Genomic DNA, 5,827 nt, shown 5'->3' on the forward strand with positions numbered 1-5,827 from the left:
GACAAAGACCATACTTGTCACGGGATATAGGGGGGATCTTCCCTGTAATTTGAGACATGAGATTTTTAGCTACTGGCCGTCATTAAGTAAAGAAAAATTCCAAATATTTCAGCTTTAACATTTTAATGTTTACCTATAACTTTATCTATAGCTCTTCTTCTCAGTGAGATAAATTACCGTCTTCCTTAGAAGACGGTATAAAGAGTTGAAATAATTGACAGTCTCTGGGTTGTGCACTTCCTCTCCTTTGTGATTTGAAAATTAACATTTATTTCATTGGTTGAAATACTGTTCGGCGCAAGGGAGATAATTTTCTGATGATTTTTTTCACGTACGACTTAACAAATTTCGTAGATTTCAAATCTTAAAAAGTGAGAAAACGAAAAAGCAATACAAAATTGCTATGAATGAAATTCAGCCCATTGTTTTCAGGTCCAACTAGTTAAAAGTTATATTCTATAGTATCAATTGAAAGCATTTGTTTTTCTTTTAGAACTGCTTGTTGAAATATAATACAAACATGTAAAAAAAAAATTGATGCGGTTTGCCTAATATTGGCAAAGTTATTTGCACCTTAGATAGGTAAGACTAATATCAGTTAAACAAGATGCTGAATGCAGTGTTATAACTTTGATTTTGTCAAAATGATACGAGTCTACGACCCTTCCTAAGATCTCTTTTACCCTATAATCGATCTCCACTTACAAGCTCGGGTACGCAGTTCTCAATTATAGACACGCAGGCTTAAAAGACACATGAAATAAAAAATTTCCACTCGCCATGCTATGTAGAGGAATGCGACAATTATATATAATAGAATTAAACTGTCTTAGATGACTAATTGTTGTTTAGGGTTTGCTCTAAAGACGGTAAGCTTCATATAAAAAGCTAAACTTGTATTATAAACTTATTATATATAGTCTTAAAATAGCCACGACCACCCAGCCCTCTTCATCTTTGATGAATTTTTTACGTAGATTTAGAAGATTGCTTTTTAGTACTGTTAAGGAATAAAAAGTATGGGTTTTTTAAACGTTTGTTTACTCTTTCATCATAGGGTGATAAAATGGACAAGGATTTCTACATTCTTCTTGTTCTAGTTTTGCTGCAATATCAGGTATATATGTGATTAAATTTTTCTTTAAATGTCGTTACCTTGCAATATCTTTGGTATACACGCAATTTTCTGTAAAAGATGTGTGAATGTGGAAATCGATACTGTGAAGAAGCCGTCGACAGTTTAGAGATTGTGACATCCTGTCCCACTTCAAAGATAGAGTGGGAAATTGCTGCCGGTAAGAAGAACTGCGAAAAAAAAGCATCCAGGTAAAAGTGTGTTTCTGTTGAAAAATTTAGATACCACTGTGTTATCAACGGATTCAAAAATGAAATGGTGGAAGTGTGTGCACCTTCAAGAGTAATTTTCGGTAAAGCAAAATTTATTGCAGAGAAAAAACAAGTATGTTCATTAAATTATTATAATGGGGTGGATAAGAAATCGTTTAAGTGACGTTTATTATTCAACGTTTTACAGGACATTGTGTAGAGTTTAATGTTCATGGTGGAGTAATTCAAGATCAGATGTCGACCCCCTGCAACAATACCTTTCCCAAATGTGACTCCATATATAACTCATCTGATGCGTACAAATGTATGGTCACAGAAGTTCCTATAACATATTACTGAGGAATCATAAAAATATGTCATTAGACACTTCGGCCAAAAATCTAAGAGTTAAATAATAGTTTTGTTATCTTCCTGATTGGCATTACCTATGATTAATTCCTCTAGAACAAAACTTCACATTAAAGTAAAATATATTATAACACTGGTAACAATTTATGCATTCTCACATTAAGACAATTAACCAAGAATATACACAATCAATTTTTAAAAGATAAAATATGTTAATAATATATAGAAAAGTACTTATATTAACAATTGTTCCGTATTAATGCAAATTACAGATCCTGATTGTTATAAGCTTGTAATAGATGGTGAGGTTTCATCCACAACGCCCAATTTTACAACAAAATTACCATCGACATTTACAAGAATAACATCAGAAGCACCAGATTTTGTGCAAGAACAGATAAATAAAGAGTTAATTATTTTACCCCATTCTGTTAGAAATACAAAAATTAAATTACTTTAAAGGTTCTGTTTTATAATTAAAGATTTTGATTAAACTATATTACGCTTGATAAAAGAAACATGACAAGAGGTTAAAATAAAATCACATTACTCTTGTAAAATTCTAGATATACATGGATTATCATAGCAGCTGTTCTTCTGGTCGTGGGCATTTCTATAATATTCGTAGCACTCCGACGTAAAAGTAAGTATGTTATGCATTTATTTTGTAAATGAATTCAATAATGTTCCAAGTTATACAAGCATATCTTAAGCAATTAGTAATTTCTTTGCCAACCTCGAAATGCTTTTATAGATAATCGCGAAAGCTGCTGTTGGTTTTCAAATACAACTTAGACAGCTGTTAGATAATTCTTTTATTCCTTATAATTTAACTTTCTACAAGTAAGGAAACACCATCATACAAATTGTCAACCAACCGACAACCTTTTTGTATTTTAAGTCGTACTGTAATATAAGCAAGCTCTAAGACATGTTATTTATTTATACATGTATCATTTTAAATTTTCTTTATCAAATGCGTAAAGTAAATAAGAAATATTGTTTAAAAAACAAGGGAGAATCAGGAAGACAGACAATCTCGGACCATAAATCTAAAACACTTTTTCTTTTCTTACATATATGTACATGTATATTATTGAACCTACGCGCCCACGGGTTCTACGTTTTAATGGGACCATTTCTTTATTTTAGAATTGTTTCCATGCTGCTCGCCTACAAGTCAACCTACAGTAAGTGGTTATCAAATCGAGATTAAAAGAATTGTTCTGCCATAATAAGACATATTTATATGGAACTACATGCATTTGGAAAATGTTTAAGTGTTTTACGTGTACATAGCAAAGCATCGAGCCCTAAATTCATAAATAAGTTGCTCAATATTATATTTTCTTCTTATAAATTATTTGGAAAAGTGAAATAAAATCTTTAACTTTTATGAAGAACAGTAACTCAATAAACATGTAGTTTGTGTACATTTACTGCAAATCACCTTTATTCGCGCCTTGCTGTTGTAATCTAGTCCTTGTCCTATCTCTATAATAACAGCACAGATGTAGATAAGGCTTGGTTAGTCGCGAAGAACCAGTTTGTCTCCGGAAAATCGCAAAATAATGTCTTTGTGAATAAAAGTTGGTTTACAGTATTCATTTTTAAAAACTGCAAAACTTGCATCATTCTGTTATGTAGGAGAGAGGTTCGAGTTAGATAATTCATTAGGTAAATGTTGTATAAACAGAATTCAACGGATGTCTGGTAAACATCGAAAGTTTAGATTTGGTAGAGAACAAAACAACAACTTAAAGTGGTTTGCGTGCCCTGAAAATCTAATCAATATATAGTCCAAGAAAATGCAGAATAAATCTTATAAATTGCATCGAATTTTTGTTCTTTTGCAGACATCATCGGATAAAACTGAGTCTAGTGTTCGTCTTCTACATACTAACAGATGTCAAAACATACGGGGTAATAGAGAATCTAAATTTTTTCAAAGCTTTAATAATGAATTTATCTCCCTAGTTCGTTTAGATAGCATTTATATCAAAATTTATGCAACAGTTTCTTTTGCAGACACAAATAAGGGATAGATGATTAGAGACGCACAAGAAGACAAGGAAATGCATAATCTGAATGTCAATACGTAAAAACTTAAGTGATTTGACCTTCTTGTTTTACTTGCAACAATGTACATGTGAGAGACTAAGATTTTTGGGCATCTGTTATAAAGAAAATCGATCAAGTGTGTTTGAAATAAATATTTATTTATAGCATCGTACTTTATTCATTAGCATATAAATATCGAAATTGATTTGATGAAATCTAAATGTGAGGATAAAAAGATACAATAATTGATAATCTGCTTTTTCTCTCGTTTTATTATCATTTCATGTGTTAAGGACGCTGTTATGATTTGTATCTTCTCATTATATATGTGTGAAATTTAAAAAAAAAATTATATTTGAATACAATTCCTGTATATGAACATGACATGAATATGCTTTCGGTGAAATTTCTACCTTCTAACACAATTTCAATAATTTTCATACAATGATGTTAAATATTGGCGCCTCCATTTTGGAGTCAATAGTTTGGCTCGTTTTTATTGTAATAATTAAGAAATTATCAATGATTTCTTGGACCAATTACAATTAGTCTCGTTCTGCTTTTTTCTGCTAAAACGAATGGTATTTATGGTCTTTAGTAATAAGAAGATATATACAGCAAATGAAAATGAATTGCTTGATATGACTCGTTTACATATCATTTGACATTGTTTATAGCCAAATTTCTCACAAGTCGGGAGAAAACTATGTGATATAAATGTGAAATAAAAACCGTTGAATTTAACAAATTCGCACAAATGAAGAAAATAGCATATGCATTCACTTTGAACACGCTTACCGAAGTCTTCCTATTCCTTGTCGAACGCTCCCATCAGCTTCGTTAGTGTGAAAGCTGTTGCAGACGAGTGAAAATTGTGTCATCAGTACGACAATGCAGTATTTGTTAAGGCCAGAAACCAGGGCAAAAGCGATGGCACATTGTAAAATGTTAATCTTTAGAACAAATCTGGGGGGGGGGGGGGGGTTACAATTCAATTGGACTTCTTTTATTTTTATAATCTAATTATTATTCAAGTAGAGCACATTTAAAAGAGAATATCCCATTTGTAGACTGATACAAGAATATTAAATGCATGTATTTTGGTTATTAGTACCTCTAGAATTGATAAAAGTTCAATAAAAAAAATTCTACAATAGATAGGCTTAAGGTAGCTGCTTGTGAGAAAACCTACCTTGAAAATTTGTCCACGTGATCCATAGGTTTTATAGTTTTATTTCTAAAATTTATTTAAGATTCGTCTGCGCGGTAATAATGTTATAGTGTTTCAAATACAGTGTCATTAATAAAATCAAGCAACGCCATTTCAATGAAATATCTAGTTAAATGCACATTTTAACCGAGAAACGCATTACAAAACTATGCTCTAAACTTTTAAACGATTCAGACGAATTTAATCATACTCAACACAAAAGCAGAGGAGATAATTATGAATCGATTCATTAAAAAATATCAGTATGTGTTCTCGGCCAATTTTTGGCAAAAAAACTTTAAAGATTTAAAAGATTTCTCAAAACCTTATATTTTCATTACGACGTTAGCCTGACGTCATCATTTTCTTACTTCTTAGAACACCAAAATTGAAATGCATTCATTGACAAGACTAGCTGTTTAACACATTTTAGAACATGTTAATGCTTATTAGACATTATTATGAATGTTATTAAATGCAATTAATGTAAGGCTGTAAAGATACAGAAAATTGCTATTTTTGTTTTTATGAAACTCTGAGTCAATCAATGCAAAAATAAAATGCCAGGCAACTACTGACATTGTAAGTAAGTAATCGAATAAAAAAGTTATCTCAAGCCAAAAGAAATTTAAGAATTTAATCGGTAGTACAGATTACGGAAGTTATAATTGTAAAAAAAAAAAGCGAAGTTAATGCATGCATTCTATTTTAAAACATGACTTTAAATGGAAGAGTTCTAACGCACACTCATTCTTTATCTTTATAGAACAAAATGTGACAATGTATGTGACATCTTTAAATTTTCAGCACTTGATATTATAAATCTTTGTATTAACAGTCATAAACCGCATATAAGCTTTT

The 5,827-nt window shown here is 30.9% G+C and overlaps 1 long non-coding RNA gene across 1 annotated transcript; it reads left to right on the top strand.

Annotated features, from left to right (window-relative positions):
- The first annotated feature begins 997 nt into the window (after positions 1–997).
- Positions 998–3,411, top strand: LOC105341195 (uncharacterized). Its single transcript, XR_010708404.1, has 6 exons — positions 998–1,117; positions 1,196–1,427; positions 1,535–1,651; positions 1,968–2,082; positions 2,262–2,338; positions 2,848–3,411. It is a non-coding gene; the product is annotated as an uncharacterized lncRNA (long non-coding RNA).
- Positions 3,412–5,827: the final 2,416 nt, after the last annotated feature.

The sequence above is a fragment of the Magallana gigas genome, chromosome 8 (genome assembly GCF_963853765.1).
Source record: "Magallana gigas chromosome 8, xbMagGiga1.1, whole genome shotgun sequence".
NCBI lineage: Eukaryota > Metazoa > Mollusca > Bivalvia > Ostreida > Ostreidae > Magallana > Magallana gigas.